The sequence below is a fragment of the Leopardus geoffroyi genome, chromosome A1 (genome assembly GCF_018350155.1).
Source record: "Leopardus geoffroyi isolate Oge1 chromosome A1, O.geoffroyi_Oge1_pat1.0, whole genome shotgun sequence".
In the NCBI taxonomy this organism is placed as follows: Eukaryota; Metazoa; Chordata; class Mammalia; order Carnivora; family Felidae; genus Leopardus; species Leopardus geoffroyi.
Window position 1 is genome coordinate 84788999 of NC_059326.1, and position 18874 is coordinate 84807872.

Consider the following 18874-nt stretch of genomic DNA (forward strand, 5'->3'; position numbering starts at 1 on the left):
AAATGGACAAATTCCTAGAGACATATAAACTACCAAAACTGAAACAGGAAAAAATAGAAAATTTGAACAAACCCATAACAAATAGTAAATAAATTGAATCAGTAATCAAATATCTCTCAAAAAATAAGAGTTCAGGACTGGATGGATTCCCAGGGGAATTCTACCAAACATTTTAAAGAATATATACCTATTCTTTTGAAGCTGTTCCAAAAATAGAAATGGAAGGAAAACTTCCAAACTCATTCTATGAGGTCAGCATTACCTTGTTTCCAAAACCAAGCAAAGGCCCCAATAAAAGGAGCATTACAGACCAGTTTTCCTGACGAACATGCATGCTAAAATTCTTAACAAGAGACTAGCAAACAAAATCCAACAGTTCATTAAAGTTATTTACCATGATTAAGTGGGATTTATTCCTGAGCTGCAGTGGTGGTTTAATATCCACAAATCAATCAACATGATACATCACATTAATAAAAGAAAGGATGAGAACCACATGATCTTCTCAATAGATGTAAAAAAGCATGACAAATACACCATCCTTTCTTGAAAAAAGCACTATGGAAAGTAATGATAGAAGGAACATGCCTCAACATCATAAAGGCCATATGTGAGAGACCCACAGGTACTATCAACATCAATGGGGAAAACTGAGAGCTTTTCCCCTAGGGTCCAGAACATGACAAAGATGTCCACTCTCACCCCTGTTGTTCAACATGGTGTTGGAAGTCCTAACCTCAGCAGACAACAAAACAGAAGTAAAAGGCATCCAAATTGAGAAACAAGAAGTCTTCACTCTTTGGAGATGACATGATATTCTTTGTGGAAAACCTGAAAGACCCCACCAAAACACTGCTAGAACTGATACATGAAGCAAAGTCGCAGGATATAAAATCATTGTAAATAAATCAATTACATTTCTATACACCAATAATGAAGCAGCAGAAAGGGAAATCAAGGAATCAATCCCATTTACAATTGCACCTATAAAATACTAGGAATAAACCTAACCAAAGAGGTAAAGGATCTGTACTCTGAAAACTGTAGGAAGATTTAAGAAAGAAATTGAAGAAGACACAAAGAAATTGAAAAATATTCCATGTTCATGAATTGGAAAAACAAATAATGTTAAAATGTTGATACTACCCATAGCAATCTATACATTCAATGCAATCCTATAAAAATAACACCAGCATTCTTTATAGAGCTAGAACAAACAATTCAATATTTGTATGGAACCAGAAAAGGCCTCATGGCGAGAATCCAGAAAAAGGGGAAGACTTTTGTACTGTTCAAACTGGTGCAGCCACTTTGGAAAACAGTATACTGTTACCTCAAAAAGTTAAAAATAGAGCTGCCCTACAAAAAGTAATTGCACTTCTTGGTATTTATCCAAAAGGTACAAAAATGCTGATTCAAAGGTGCACATGCACCTCAATGTTTATAGTAGTACTATCAACATTAGACAAATTATGAAAAGAATCCAAATGTCCATTGATTGATGACTGGATAAAGATGTTATACACACACACACACACACACACACACACACACACACACACAATGGAATATTACATGGTGATGAAAAAAAAATTAAAATCTTTCCATTTGGAATAACATGGATGGAACTAGAATGCATTAAGCTAAGTGAAATAAGTAGTCAGTGACACATAAATATCATATGATTTCTCTCATATGTGGAATTTAAGAAACAAAACAGATGAACATAGGGGAAGGGAAGGCAAATAAGATAAAAACAGAGAGTGAGGCAAACCATAGGAGACTATTAAATATGAAGAATAACCAGAATTGTTGGAGGGGTGTTGGGTGGGGGAATGGACTAAATGAGTGATGGGAATTATGGAGGGCACTTGTTGGGTTGAGCACTGGGTGTTATATGTAAGTGATGAATCACTAAATTCTACTCCTGAAACCATTAGTACACTATATATTAACTAACTTGGATTTAAATAAAAAATATAAAATTAAGTTAAGTTAAATTAAATGAAAAAAAAATAACAAATATTATGAAACTGCCTATACCACCCAAAGAAATCTATGAATTCAATACAAGCTTTATCAAAATAACACCTTCGTTTTTCACAGAGCTAGAGAAAATAATTCTAAAATTTGCATGGGGTCAGAAAAGACCCCAAATAGCCAAAATAATGTTGAAAAAGAAAACCTAAGTTGAAAAAGAAAACAGAATTCCCAACTTTAATCTGTATTACAATGTTGTAATAATCAAGACAATAAAATATTGGCATAAAAATAGTCATATAGATCAATGGAGGAGAATAGAAAGCCCAGAGGTGGACCCACAACTATATGCTCAACTAATCTTTGACAAAGCAGGAAAGATACCCAGTGGAAAAAAGACAGTCTTTTCAACAAATGGTGTTGGGAAAACTGGACAGCAACATGCCAAAGAATGAAACTGAACCACTTTTTTATATCATAAACAAAAATAAATTCAATATGGATGAAAGACCTAAATGTGAGGCAGGAAACCATCAAAATCCTGCAGGAGACACAGGCAGCAACCTCTTTGACCTTGGCCATACCAACTTCTTACTAGACACGGTCTCTGGAGATAAGGAAAACAAAAGCAAACATGAAGTATTGGGACTTCATCAGGATATAAAGCTTCTGCACAGAAAAGGAAACAAGGAAACTAAAATGCAGGCCCATAGAATGGGAGATTTTTGCAAATGATATATCATATAAAGGCCAGTCTCCAAAATCTATAAAATTAATTATCACACTTGGGGCGCCTGGGTGGCGCAGTCGGTTAAGCGTCCGACTTCAGCTCAGGTCAGGATCTCGCGGCCCGTGAGTTCGAGCCCCGCGTCGGGCTCTGGGCTGATGGCTCAGAGCCTGGAGCCTGTTTCGGATTCTGTGTCTCCCTCTCTCTCTGCCCCTCCCCCATTCATGCTCTGTCTCTCTCTGTCCCAAAAATAAATAAACATTAAAAAAAAATTAAAAAAAATAATTATCACACTCAACACACACACACAAAAAATAATCAGGTTAAGAATGGGCAGACGACATGACTACACACTTCTCTAAAGAAGACATACAAATGACTAATAGATACGTGAAATACACTCAACAGCACTCATCATCCATTTGCAACAGCGACGTGCATGGAACTGGAATGTATTATGCTAAGTGAAATAAGTTAGTCAGAGAAAGACAGATACAATATGATTTCACTCATATGTGGAACTTTAGAAAGTAAACAGATGAACATAGGGGAAGGGAAGAAAAATAAGATAAAAACAAATTGAGCATGGCTGGAGGGGAGGTGGGTAGGGGGTGGTTTAAATGGGTAAGAGGCATTAAGGAGGGCACTTTGGGGGATGATCACTGTATGTCATATGTAAGAGATGAATCACTTGGTTTTACTCCTGAAGCTAAGACTACACTGAATGTTTACTAACTTAGATTTAAGTTGAAACAAGACAGCAAACTCCAGGGATATATAGATTCAGGGGCGAATTCTACCAAGTAGTTAAAGAATAATTGATACCTATCATTGTCACTTCCCCCCAAAATGGCAGAGGAAATAAAACTTATAAATTAATTCTATGAGGCCAAGAGTACACAGGTACCAAAGCCAGACCAAAACACTGCAAAGAGAAAGAAAGAAAGAAAGAAAGAAAGAAAGAAAGAAAGAAAGAAAGAAAGAAAGAAAGTGAGGGAGGGACGAAGGAAGGAAGGAAGGAAGGAAGGAAGGAAGGAAGGAAGGAAGGAAGGAAGGAAAAAGAGAAGGAAATACAAGGGAAAGGAAAGGAAGGGAAAGAAAAGCTAAAATTTCTGATGAACATAGATGCAAAAAATCCTGACAAAAATAGTAGCAAACAAAATTCATCATTGCATTAAAACTGTAATTTACCACTATAAAGTAAGATTTAATTTAGAGACAAAAGGGTAGTTAAATATTCAGAAATCAGTCTTGTATATCACATTTATAAGAGGAAAGATAAAAATTATATGTTCATCTCAATAGATACAGATAAAGCATTATATAATGTATAATCTTTGTTTATTCCAAAAACTCTCAGAAAAGTGGGTTTAGAAGACATATACCTCAATCTATAAAGGCCATAATGACAAACCCATACTATCATTGTATTGACCATAAATCTTCATCACTTATTTTGCAACTGACAGTTTGTATCTCTTGATCCACTTCATCTATTTAGCCCCTATTCCCACACCTTCCCATCTGGCAAGTACCAGTCTGTTCTCCGTAATTTTGAGTCTGTTTGGCTTGTCTCTGTTGATTCATTTTGTTATTACTTATTTAGATTCCACATATAACTAAAATTATGTAGTATCTGTCTTTTTCTGACTGATTTCACTTAGTATAATAACCTCTAGGTCCCATGTTGATGCAAATGGTAGGATATAATTATTTTTTATGACTCAGTAATATTCTGTTCTCTATATTAACACAAGTTTTCATCCATCCATCCATTGATAGATGTTAAGTTGCTTCCATATTTTAGTTATTGTAAATGACACAATAAACATAGGGATGCATATATATTTGAAATTGGGGATTTTGTTTTCTTTGTGTAAACCCTCAGAGTTGAATTATTATATAATATTATTTCTCTATTTTTAATTTTTGAGGTATCTCCATGCTGTTTTCTTCAGTGGTTGCAACAGTTTACATTTCCACCAACAGTGTGTGATAGTTTACCTTTTCTCCACATCTGTGCCATCACTTGATGTTTTTGATACCCACTATTCTGATTGGTGGGAAGTGATATTTCTTTGTGTATTTGATTTGTATTTTCTTGGTGATTCATGATGTTAAGCACTTTTTCATATGTCTGTTAATCATTTGCATATCTTCTCTTTAAAAAAAGATCTATTCAGTTTCTCTATCCATATTTTAATCAATTTGCTTTTTTTGTGTCTTGCATACGCTCTTTAAATATTTTGTATGTTAACCCCTTATTGGAAATATCATTTGCAAATGTATTCTCACATTTATTAGTTTGGTAGGTGGCCTTTTTGTGTTCCTGATTTTTTTTTCAGAGCATACATGCTTTTGCATGTAACTGTCCAGTTTTCCCAACAAAATTCAATGAAAATTATATTATCTCTTACTGTCTGCTTTGCTATAAATTGATAATATAGGTGTCATTTTATTGTAGGTCTCTATCCTGTTCCATTTGTATGTCTATTTTTATCAGTACTATGCTGTTTGAGATTCTATAGCTTTGTAAATTATTTTTAAATCTGGAATTGTGATACCTCCAGCTGTTTTCTTCTTTTTCAAGATTGCTTTGGGTATTGGAGGTCTTTTGTGGTTCTGTACAAATCTTAGATTTTTTTTTAGTTAGTTGAAAAATGCTATCTGTACTTTGATAAGGATTGCATTGAATCTGTAGGTTGCTTTGGGTAGTGTGTACATTTTAACTATATTTGTTCTCTCAATTAATAAGCATAGAATATATTTTTATTTGTGTCATCATCAATTTCTTTCATTAATGTCTCATAGTTTCCAGAGCATAGGTCATTTGTGTTCTTGGTTAAATGTATTCCTAAAATCTCTTTCTGCTACTTCATTATTTGTGTAGAGAAATACAATGGATTTATGTATATTAATTTTAAATTATACAACTTTATTGAATTTTTTCAATTCTAATATTTTTAGTGGGTTCTTTAGGATTTTCTATATATAATATTGTGCCTTCTGCAAGCAATAATGGTTTTACTTATTCCTTACCAATTTGAATGGTTTTTATTTCTCTTTTTGTCTAATTGTTGTGTGTAGGACTTCCAGTGCTATTTTGAATAAATGTGATGAGAGTGGACAACCTTGTTTGGTTCCTAATTTAAACAAGATTTCACTTTTTCACCATTGAGTGTGATGTTATTGTAGATAATGCTGCTATAAACATAAGGGTGCACGTAGCCCTTACAATTGTATTCGTATTTTTGTATTCTTTGGGTAAATACCTAATAGTGCAATTGTTGGATCATAGGATAGTTCTGTTTGTAATTTTTTGAGAAACATCCATACCATTTTCCAGAGTGGCTGCACCAGTTTGCATTTCCACCAACAGTGCAGGAGTGTTCCTCTTTCTCTCCATTCTCCCTAACACCTGTTGTTTCTTGTGTTGTTTATTTTTGCCAATAAATAGTTACTTTAAATGTAAATAGATAAAGGGACCTTGGGAAGATGGAGGAGTGTGAGGACCCAGAGCCACATTTTCACCTAGGTATCAACCACATATATATCAATAAAGCAGAGCCATCCAAAGACTGGCAGAACAATCTTCACAACCATATACAGAAAAGAATCTGCTTCTGAAAGTTAGGAAAAATAATAAAGGCAGAGACAGGCTGCCTTCAGGATGGAGGGGGCTGCACACACAGAGAGGGTAAGGAAAGGAGACCTCACACCAGGGAGTTTATGTAGGGAACATTCTCATACTGTTTGGCTTTGAGAACTAGAGGGCCTGAATTCTGTGAGTTTATAAAACTGTTGGCACTTGGAACCTGGAGCTTTGAAGGTCAGAGGACTCAACACTGAGTGAGCTAGGAGGTCAAGTGATAAAGTCAATGCCCTTAAACAGACAGCATTCTGTGCAGAGGCAACATGAAAATGACAGTTTACACAACACAGAGGGCAACAAGAGACTGATCTCATCATATTGATTTTGGAGCATGTTGAAGGGCTTCTCTGAAAATGAGGAAACTGCAGGTGTTATTTCCCATCCCCACCCCCATCATAAACACGGAGCCACCTGAGGGAGCCAGAGCTCCACAGATACTTGCTACCTAAGCTGCTAGTACTGAGCCACACCCACAAATTCTCCTGGGGACTTGCCCACACCAAACCTGCAAGCCTCAGCCTTTGGCTTAGGGCAAATTTTATTAAGGTCATGCATGCACCCTGACCAGGCACCATGTGGAATTTAATTAATTAATTAACTGGAATTAAAATAAAATGTTAAAAAGGGTAAGTGGTGATTGATTAGATGATTTTAGCTGCAGTGGACAATTTGTGCAGAAAGCAGAGTGCTGTTGAGATAACTTCTGATCGATAACATTGAAGTGTGTAACAGAATTCACTTGGCACTTTACAGTAGAAAATGTTCCTCAGTATATGCTTTCAAAAAGTTACGAGTTTTGGGGCGCCTGGGTGGCTCAGTCGGTTGAGCGTCTGACTTTGGCTCAGATTCTGTGTCTCCGTCTCTCTCTGCCCCTCCCCTGCTCATGCTCTGTCTCTGTCTGTCTCAAAATAAATTAAAAACATTAAAAAAAATAAAAAAAAAAAGTTACGAGTTTTAAAAACGTACATATTGTGGTGCCTGAGTGGCTCAGTCAGTTAAGCATCTGACTTTGGCTCAGGTCATGATCTCATGGGTCATTGGTTTGAGCCCCACATCGGGCTCTGTGATGACAGTTCAGAGCCTGGAATCTGCTTCAGATTCTGTGTCTCCTTCTCTCTCTGCCCCTCTCCCTCTCACGCTCTGTTTCCCTCTCAAAAATAAATAAACATTATTTTTTTAAATAAATAAAATAGAAACATACGTATCAATAACCAATCATATTAATCAATTAATAAAGCTATATAATTTTGTTTGGAAAAATAACATATATAGAGATGAAAATATCACAGAGACACATATATGACATAGAAACAAAATAGAAAAACCCTAACCATAAAAAAAGCTAAGAAATTTAGCAAATTATAAAATGGAGTGTTCCTTGAATAAAACCAATCACTAATGTAGCTTTGGTTTTATAAGATTTCATGCCCACCCACAATAGACAGACACATTATAGAACTGTCATGACTCTGTTTAGTTTTGGTGATCTTCAAAAGGGGTTCTGTGTCTTTCATGCCACCAATGGTTCTTTATGTATCTGGTCAACATCAGCTTTGCTACTTAGAGTTTGTCAGATTCAACTGAATTATAAATATAAAATGCTTAGTACGCACTAGTCTTCCAAAGCCCATTGGTCTCAATGGTCCATTGGCAACGTTAAGAGACTCACCAATGTGACTATTCCATTTCAATCTACAGTCATTCAAATAGAAGGGATTTATTACCACTTCCAAAATTTTGTTACAAGAGTTCCAATTCCTGTATTGCCATATAATTCCCAAGTATCAATTAAAAGAGATATCAGCTTTTTTTGTATATAATCCTATGTTGTTGTCAACACTAAGCACCTATAGATTGACATTTAAATAATCCACAATGAGGCTCTCCACCTAAGTCACTAGTTTTGTTGGTACATCTTTTCCCTTATTTAACCTAGCCCAGGAAAACCGTGTTTGCTGTTTTTGCTTGTCTGTTTTCATAAATATATTCAATGAACACATTATAATATTTCTGTTTCTAAAAAAGACTAAAGACAAAAACACTGAACCCCAAATATTAAAGAACTCGACAAGGTGTAGACACACACTTTTCCTCTGGAGCACTGAACCTTATGCCTTTTTGTCCCAGAAAAGCAGTTTCATACCTGCGCAGGTGCCTGGAGTTTATGTGATAGTTCCTCCTGATTCCCCAGTCAATGGTTTATGGGGAGTGTTTTTGTGTTAACCCAATACTATGCTCTCTTCCTCCCTCTCTCTTTCTCCTCTCCACAAAAAGGGCTCCCTCCGCTCTGTGGCACCATGATTTTCCTCTCCCCTACTTCATGTATCCACACTGTGTACCTGCCAATTCTCTCCCTCACATTATGTAGATTGTTCTCTTAATCCTCAGTTCAATTTCCTAGGTATTCAAAATGATATGATGTTGATCTGTGTACTGTGGAAAAGGGAGAAGACATGCCCAGGGTTCCCCTTCAACTCAAGCATCTTAACTCCTCTTGATATTACTCTATTTTGAGTTTATATTTCTATGTGCGGCAAAAGAAAGTGGTCCATTTTCATTATTTGCATCTAGCTGTCCAGGTTTTTTTTAACACAATGTATCAAAAATATTGCCTTTTCTCCACTCTATAAGTGCTGCCTTCTTCATTATACATTAATTGACAATATAAGTGGGTTTATTTATGAGATCTGTCTCCTATTCCGTTGATACATGTGTCTAGTTTCTTTTCCACAACCATAATCTTTGGCATTCTATAGCTCAGTAGCCAAACTTAAAGTCTGGTATAATGATAGTCAACCCTTTTTCTTCATCTTCAGTATTGCTTTGGCTATCCATAGTCTTTTCTTTTTTACATACAAATTTTATAATTATTTGTTCTTATTCTGTGAAAAATATTATGGGTATTTTGATAGGAATTGCATTGAATCTGTAGATTGCTTTATGTACTATGGACATTTTAACAATATAATTCTTCTAATGCATGAGCATGGAATACCTTTCTATTTGCTTGTATTTTCTTTTATTTCCCTCATCAATATCCTTGGTTTTGAGAGTATGTCTTTATTCCTAGGCATTTCAATATTTTGGTGCAATTGTAAGTGAATTATTCCTTGGTTTCTCTTTCTGATACACCATTATTTGAGTATGGAAATTCAACAGGTTCTTAGTATTAATTTTGTATCCTACAACTTTCCCGAATTAATTTGCAGTACTAATAGGGCTTTTTTTTTTTGGTGGATTCATTAGGGTTTTGTATATACATATAGTGTTTTCCCATCTGTAAATAGTAAGTTTTAGTTCTTCCTTTCCAATTTGGTTGATTTTATTTATTTTTCTTATCTTATTGCTGTGACTACCACTTTCAACACTATGTGTAATAAAAGTGGTGAAAGTGTAATTCCTGTCTCCTTCCTGATTGTAGAGAAAAATATTTCTCTTTTACCAATGAGTATGATGTTAACATGCTTTGTCCCACACATGGCCTTTTTCATGTAGAGATGTGTTCTTTCTAAACTCACTTTGTTGACAGTTATTATAATGAATAGATATTATATTTTGTCAAAAACTTTTTAAGCATCATTATAGATGATTGTATGCTTTATATCCTTCATCTTGTTAATGTGATTTATCAAATTGGTTGATTTGTAAAGTAAATTAAAATCACACAATCATCACTAAAATAAATCACATTTGAGAAAAATCTGGTTAATTATTTTTAAATTTTAATATTGAATATGGTTTGGGAAATTTTTGAGGAGTTTTTGCATCTATATTCATCAAAGATATTTGCCTGTAGGTTTTTGTTATTGATTTGTTTTTACTTTATTCATGTAATTGTGGTGTCTGTGCAATATTGGACTTGTAAGATATACTTCAAAGTTTTCCTTTTCTTCTTCTTGTTCTTATTCTTTCTTTTTTTTGAATAGCTTGAGAATAGCTTGAAACTCTGATCCTGGAATTTTCTTTGGGTGTTTTTTTTTATTACTAATGATTCAATTTCATTACTAATAACCACTCTTCACATTTTCTATTTATGATTCAGTTTTGAATGATTGTATGTTTTTAGTAATTTATCCATTTCTCAATTTTTTTTAGTTGATGGCACATACTTTTTCTCTATATTATTTTATCATTCTTTGCATTTCTATGTTTCTGTTATTTCAACTCCTTTATTTCTGATTTTATTTGATTCCTCTTTTTGTCTAACTCTGCTGAAGTTTTTTCAATTGTGTTTAACTTTTTAAAGAACCAGTTAGTGATTTCATTGTTACTTTCTTTTTCTTTTTTTTTCTTTTTTGTTTGTTTGTTTGTTTTAGTTTCCATTTTAGATGGTGGATTATTGTTTATATTTCATAACCAGAAAATGCTTGAACGGTTGTGCATAGTCTGGTGAATGCTCAGATGTCAGGATTGCTGATGGAGAGATTCTTCTTCATGTGGTTATGTAATATAGTTTACATTTTTAATGTCTTATATTTGAAAAGTACTTTTATTCACAGAAAAACAGAGTGTAAAGTACAGAGAATTTCAGTACACTCTCTACTTCCACACATGCATAGCATTCTCCAGAGTCAACATACCCTATCAGAGTGGTACATTATGTACAATTAATAAACCTACACTGATGCATTATAATAAACCAAAGTCCAGTGTTTACATTATTGTTCATTCTTATTGTTGTACATCTTTTTGTGTATTTGGAGAAAAGTTTATTGGGTTGTAGCCATCTTAATAGAATTAAACAGAGAATTCTGAGTGTCCTAAAATTCCCCTATAGTCCAAATGTTCCTCCTTCTTTCTGTGTGCAGCCACTGATATTTTTACTTTCTTTGTAGTTTCCCTTTATCCAGAATGTCTTATACTTGAAATCATATACATGCAGGCTTATTGTTAATTCACAAAAAAAAGTCGCTTCTCAATTGATGTTGTTTGATAAGGAGTGCACTTGTGATTTGCACTGGGTGTTTTATGGAAGTGTTGAATAACTCAGTGTACACCTAAAACTAATATTGCACTGTATATTAACAAACTGGAATTTAAATAAAAACTATAAAAACTGGGCCATGAACACAGAAATTATGATAAAGATTAAAGTAAATCTTAATTATAAAAAGATGTTCTTAACAGGTATCACAAAAGCAAACAATTTGTAAGTTTCTAGAGTTGTTTCCCTATTGCTGCATGTGTGAACTAAAAGAGCCCTATGAGAAGAAACAACTAAGGACTGACAGTTCTGGGTGATGGAATACACCACCACAGGAGCCTATAAGTCTAATCAAATAAGATGCCTTGAGAAGGGGGGGAGCGTATCTCAATCCCAAGTCCTGCTTAAATGGAGATGCACATGTAACGTTTACTAAGTGCACCTGACAGGTGAAGGATTAGATGCTGGAAAGCAGTATACAATTTTCTGACCATGCAGGTGCCCTGGCAATGATGAGTCCCCTATAAAGAAGAATATTTCCCTTAAGTTATCTGGAGGAGACATTTTAATCATTCCCAAAAATGTGCTGTATCTCTAGTTATGCACCTGAAACCAACTTTGAACACGTGTGAAGGCTGCTGAAAGCTCTTAAACCATCAGGGGTACATTGGGCAATCTGACATGGTGTTCTATTAATCTGAGATTAGTGTTATTGAAAGACTTTTTATTTGTTGTTCTCTTCCACATCTTCACGCTCCTTCTGGATTACAGGCATAAGCCCGCTGATCTAGTAACCTGTCACTCGGCCTTTGTCCACATAATGAAACTCTTCACTGTACTGTTTTTGTTATTTACAGATCTGTTAGAAACACTTAACTTTATGAATGATTTCAAATGTAAGGCTTTATTCTGTATTAAGAGAGTAATGGAGGGCCTCTCCATGAGCATGTTCCGGGCCATCATCATCAGACCCAGGACCTCCTGGATGGCCAGGTTTAAACATCAATGCACAAGGAATATTTTTTCAATTTTTTTTTATCATCTTATGTTTTCTCAGTTCGTCTATCAGTAGTAACTGCATCATCTGTGCTATTACTTCTTCTAATGAGACCCAGAGTGATCTACTGGATGTCAGTAAATAATACTCAATTTCCCCCATAAACTCCATCATCAGGAGACTGCTTCTCACTTTGACATTATATAGGGATATTTTCTTTTTTTTTAATTTTTTTTTCAACGTTTATTTATTTTGGGGACAGAGAGAGACAGAGCATGAACGGGGGAGGGGCAGAGAGAGAGGGAGACACAGAATCCGAAACAGGCTCCAGGCTCTGAGCCCTCAGCCCAGAGCCTGACGCGGGGCTCGAACTCACGGACCGCAAGATCGTGACCTGGCTGAAGTCGGACGCTTAACCGACTGCGCCACCCAGGCGCCCCTATATAGGGATATTTTCTTATAGGAGTCATGCTGCTCTCAAGTGCATATACGATGATTCTCTTGTCCAGACATCAGAGGTGGTGTCAACACCTTCACAGCACCAGCCTGTCCTCAAGAGTCTCCCCAGAGAGAAAGGCCACCCAGACTGTCCTTTTGTTTGTGAGTTCCTTTGTGTCATGTGATGGGTGACTGTCATCATCTCCTACACAATTCTGTTATGGATATATGACCTAGTCATTCTGGATTTCCAGATGCTTGTTACCAATTTCTATGCCACTGTCAGTGTGTTGATGGTAATTTGTTCCGATAAAATGATAAAAATGTGTTTCAAGAGTGTGTCACCACACTTTGTTAAGGTTTTTATTTAAATTCCAGTTAGTTACCATACAATATATTATTAGTTTCAGGTGCCATTCAACACTTCCATATATCACCTGATATGAATCACAACAGGTGCACTTATTAATTTCTATAGGTCACTTAACCAATTTCTCCACCTGCATTCCCTCTGGTAGCCATCAGCATGTTGTCAATAGTTAAGAATCTGTTTCTCTCTCTCTTTTTTCCTTTCTGCTTGTTTAGTTTAATGAATTCCACATAAGAGTGAGATCATATGGCATGTCTTTCTCTGCTGACTTACTTCGCTTAGCATAATACACTCTAGCCTCACCCACATCATTGCAAATGACAAGATTTCATTCTCTCTGATGGCTGAGTAGTGTTCCATTGTATATATATACCACATCTATCTATCTATCTATCTATCTATCTATCTATCTATCTATTTATCTACCTATATAACCATTTCATTCAGTCGATGGACATTTGGGCATTTTCCAGAATTTGGCTAGTGTAGATAATGCTGTTATAAACATCAGAGTGCATGTATCCCTTTCAATTAGTATTTTTGTATTCTTTGGATATTTCCTTTTACTTTGTGTTACACAGCTTAACGAACACTTCTGGTTAGTATTTTTATTTATCTATTTTGGTTGCAATGCATTTCTGATGTGTAACATCCTTGTCTAGTTTTGAAATTAGAAACTTATGATTTCTTTTATTATTATTATTGTTATTATTATCATCATATACTCTAGTACAACAATTAAGTGTTTTTTTTTCTTCTTATCCCGATCTTTGTATATCTGTAATGACTACTGCATTTTCCATGAATGTCCAGTCTTTAATGTCCTTGGTTTCGATATTTCTGCTCAATATTCTATTTTTCCTTCCATCACCTCAGAATCATTCAATGTTTAGCTGAAATAGTATATACCATATTATTTTATTTTATTTTTATTTTTTATTATTATTTTATATCATTTTATACCATTTTATTATTGTTTTATACCATTTTATTTTTCAATGGTTATTGAAAATTAATCTATCTAATAATATTAGGCTCCTTTCCCAATATTCTTCACAAGGGTATACATTCTCTTTCTGCTTCTTTTGATTTCCTTTTTGTACCATTGTCTTTACTTAAATATTTTGAACATATTACATAGATCTGTATTATGTGACATGTAATTTCTTTGGACTCCTTATTCATTAGTTTATGTATTTGTGTGTATCACTGTTTCTAATATGGTTGTAAAATTTGGGACATATCATGTTTTGGATGTCTCCAGTCTCTTTCTTTTTTTTTTTTTTTTTTTTTTTTTTTTTTAATGTTTTTATTTATTTTTGAGACAGAGAGAGACAGAGCATGAACGGGGGAGGGGCAGAGAGATACGGAGACACAGAATCAGAAACAGGCTCCAGGCTCCGAGCCATCAGCCCAGAGCCTGACGCGGGGCTCGAACTCGCGGACCGCGAGATCGTGACCTGGCTGAAGTCGGACGCTTAACCGACTGCGCCACCCAGGCGCCCCTCTTTCTTTCTTTATTCCACTCACACTGGGGGCAAGTTGGACATTCCACACAGGTTCAATCTCCTTGTGGTCAGCTAGGATCTGGATAGAAAAATGGCTACTTACTCTTACTGCTTACTCTTCTAGAACCTTCTCTTGACTTTCTTCAGACCCTGGAACGTTTTTGTATTTACTTATCAACTTTGTTAGCTAACTTTAAGGATTAAGGATTTTAAGGATTATTTTAACCTTTGAGTACTTTTAGTTAGCTGCACTAATGGAATTTTGGAAATACCAAAATCACAACCCTCCAGATTGTAAACATAGAGAAAATATTTCATATAGATATTTTGTGGCAAGCAGCAGTATCTTATAAAAATTTCTCCTTGAAGTATTTCAACCATGTCTTCCATCTTTTAAGTTAGCATATCACAATATAATTTTTAGAACGTATTTTAATAACATCTGAAAGTATTTTCACGTTTTGCACAAATTTGTGATGCGCTAATCATTCACTATTAATGGAGTGTGTCTTTGTGTCACAATGCATTACTGTCTTTCTGTATCATTAAGTTACTCTTGGTAGAGCTTGTTTTGTGTAATCAAGTTGTTTTGCTGCACTTAGTATGGTTTCTTAGTACATCTTTGTAGATGTAATTTCACTTTGGATTTTATATCTAGTAGTTATGCAAAAATATCTTATTTGAAATATGCATTTAGGGAGATGCTACTTTGTCACAGACAATGAGTCTGGAGTTCTTTCTTGTATAGTAAGAGAGTGGATGCAGAATTGAATACAAGAGAGGCTAATGTCTAAGAGGAGACAAGAGCCCCAAACATGAGTTTAGTCTATGTGTTTATTAAGCTCACAAGATATTACACACATGATGAACATGAAGAAAACAATCAGTAATCATTAACTTGTGTGAGTAAGGAACAAAGGGTCTGGGGGCAAGTGGTGTTTGTGATCAAGGTACATTAGCACCATGGAAAGTAGTTTCCTGTAGGTGGTATAGCAAGTTACTTGTGATCTGATTACAATATCTTGCCACCTAGTCTCAGGCACTTTTGCCCCGTGGTGGCAGCTTTCCTTCCTAAGTTTTATTCTAACCCATTTATGTAAGTAGAACCTATTTCCCCACACTACTTGTTGATTTTACTTATAGTTTCTGTTGTCATTTCACAGATCCCAAAGAATATGACATGTAAGATTTCTGCTTTCATATATTTTATGAATTTTAAGCCCTAATGTGTGCCATTTAAATTAATATTCTCTGGCTTGTGTTTCCCTGGCAACCTCTCTTTACTCATCAACAATGATTTCAATTTTTCTGTCTCCTGGGATACTCAAATTGTCTGATGATGGTATCTAACACTTGTAAAGAGTGTATTTGTTTGCTATAATTACTAAACACTTTATTATAATGATGGTTTTATTGTCATCAACTATAATTGTAAGTGTCTTAGTGTCTGTCTTACATGATTTTATTTTATATATTAAACTCACTTGAATTATATCTATATGTGTATAAGGTTTGGATATTGCCTAACTTATATGTGTAATTGTTAACCAATTGTTTCATTAACTTTTCACATCTCAATGACATTCTTTATTCATGTCATTTTATATGTCTTTATTCAAATTATCTTTGTCTTCTAATTATTGCTGCAAAAGAGAAGGTTGGGTTAGACTCTAGTGTTGATAACTCCAAAATCAAATGACAGATTTCCTTATTTGTTTGGATTGTTTGGATTTGTCTCACACAATAAATATTAGTAGTAAATACAGCAGTGGTAGTGATACTTATTTTCTTAAATCAGAAGAACATGTGAGAATGCTCTTCAGTTTCCCTGAAATCTCATTCTTTTACATTATTATTCCTTATTTTTCCACCTCAATTGGTAAATACATAAAAAATTAAATACTACGAACTCAGTTTAAATTCCTAAATATGTAAGTACATGTCATTTGACTAAACTCAAGAGGGCATATACTATATGAATACACCTCTAATAAGTAAAGAGATGAAAGAAATATTTCCATACACAAAAAATACCCAGATTCATATGCATTTCTTCTTAAATTTATGAAACATTTAATTAAAAGTTTAAAAAATACCAGTTCTTTACAAACCCTTCCAAAATATAGAAGGAACTGGGAATTGACCATATCATTTACTAATTCATTTTATGAGACCTGTTATTATCCAGAAAAGAGAGCCAGATAAAACCACCATAAGTAAACTAAAGACCATGATCTATCATATACATAGACACAAATTATTAAAAAATGTGCAAATTGAATCCAAAAACATAAAATTAATTACATACAGTAAGTAATGAATCACGGATTTCTACTCCTGTAACCAATATTGCATTGAATGTTAACTAAGTAAAATTTAAACAAAAGGATAATTACATACAATAAACAAGTAGGATTATCTTTTAAACAAATTTTCTTTAACAGTCCCAAGTCAATCAATGTAATGCACCATATTGATAAATTATAAAATTAAGTTATTTCCATAAATATGAAAAACACTTGAAACAAAAACCCAATCATTATAAAACCCTCAGAGGGAACTAAGATGGTGCATAGTAGGAGGACCCTAGGTTAGTCTTGTCCCTCAAATACAACTAGATAACCATCAAATAATTCTGAATACCCATACAATTTACCTGAGGATTGATCAGAAGAAAGAGCCCAACCGGAGGGACAGAAGGTACCACATCAGGAAGTGCAGAGTTATGGCTTGGGGGAGAAACAGATCACAGGTGCTGCAGAAAAAGGGAACCCTGGTAGCAGAGAAAGGAGAGAGAGCAATGCAAAAAATTGCATGTTTCTCTGGGGACACAGGAACTAGCTGGCACAATTTTCCTCCTCTTCAGCATAAACACAGAGCCACTGACAGGAGTCAATGCAGCACACTCACTGGCTGCTTAATGTGCATACTCCAAGTTGCAAAACACAGCATTCTGGAGGTACTGCCCATCTCATCCAAGCTTGCCACAATCCCATCATGGTGGGGCCCTCCCAGAAGCTGAAACCCTACCCACACAACGTCTCCCAGAGAGTTCTGCAGGGATTCTAGTGGATATTCTGCAGCTCTACTGGAGGTAGTATCAGGTCTTATTAAACAAGAAAAGAGCATAGCTTGTTAAAACTTCAAGTAAAAACTTGAAGTCAACCACAAACATATATGGAAATACCACAAATACACGGAAGTTAAACACCATGATAATAAACAATGGCATGGTCTACCAGGAAATCAAATAAATAAGTAAATAAGTACAGAGAAACAAATGAAAATGAAAATTCAATGATCCAAAATCTTTGATATGCAGCAAAAGAAGTCCTATGAGGGAAGTAAATAACAAAGCAGGAGTACCTTAAGAAATAAGAAGACTCTCAAATAACCTAACTTTATACCTAAAAGAGTTAGGAAAAGAACAATAAATGAGGGGCACCTGGGTGGCTCAGTCAGTTGGGTGTCTGACTTCAGCTCAGGTCATAATCTTGTGGTCCACGGGTTCGAGCCCCACATGGGACTCTGTGTTGACAGCTTGGAGCCTGGAACCTGCTTCAGATTCTGTGTCTCCCTCTCTCTCCACCCCTCCCCTGCTCACACACACACACTCTCTCTCTCAAAAATAAAAATTAAGAACAAATGAAACCTAAAGAAAGCAGAAGGCAGGAAATAATGATGCCTAGACCAAAAATAAATGATACAGAAATTTTAAAAAATAGAACACATTAATGAAACCAAAAATGTGCTCTTTGAAAAAAATTGCTAAATTGATAAGCACCTATCCAGAATTATAAAAAATAAGAGACAAGACCCAAATAAGTAAAATAAAAAATGAGAGAGGAGAAATAACAACAAACACCATCAAAATAGAAACAGAATATTACAAAAAATTATATTCCAGCAAATTGGATATTCTCAAAGAAATGGATCAATTCCTGGAAGTATGTAAACTACTGAAGCTGAAACAGGAGAAAATAGATAACTTGAAAAGACTAATAACCAGAAATATAAATGAATGAATAATTAAAAAAAAAATACTACAGAAAACAAAACTACAGGGCCAAATGTTTTCAAAGAGGAATTCTACTAAACATTGAAAGAAGAGTTACTCCCTATTCTTCTAAAATTCTTCCAAAAACTAGAAAAGGGAGGAAAACTTCGAAATTAATTCTATGAGTCCAGAATTACCCATGATACTAAAACCTGATAATGACTGCACTCAAAAAGAAAACTACAGGCCAACATCCTTGATGAACACGGATACAAAAATTC

The 18874-nt window shown here is 34.8% G+C and overlaps 1 pseudogene; it reads left to right on the forward strand.

Annotated features, from left to right (window-relative positions):
• Nucleotides 1-13089, forward strand: part of LOC123611556 — a 41322-nt pseudogene extending 28233 nt beyond the window's left edge.
• The last annotated feature ends 5785 nt before the right edge of the window (nucleotides 13090-18874 follow it).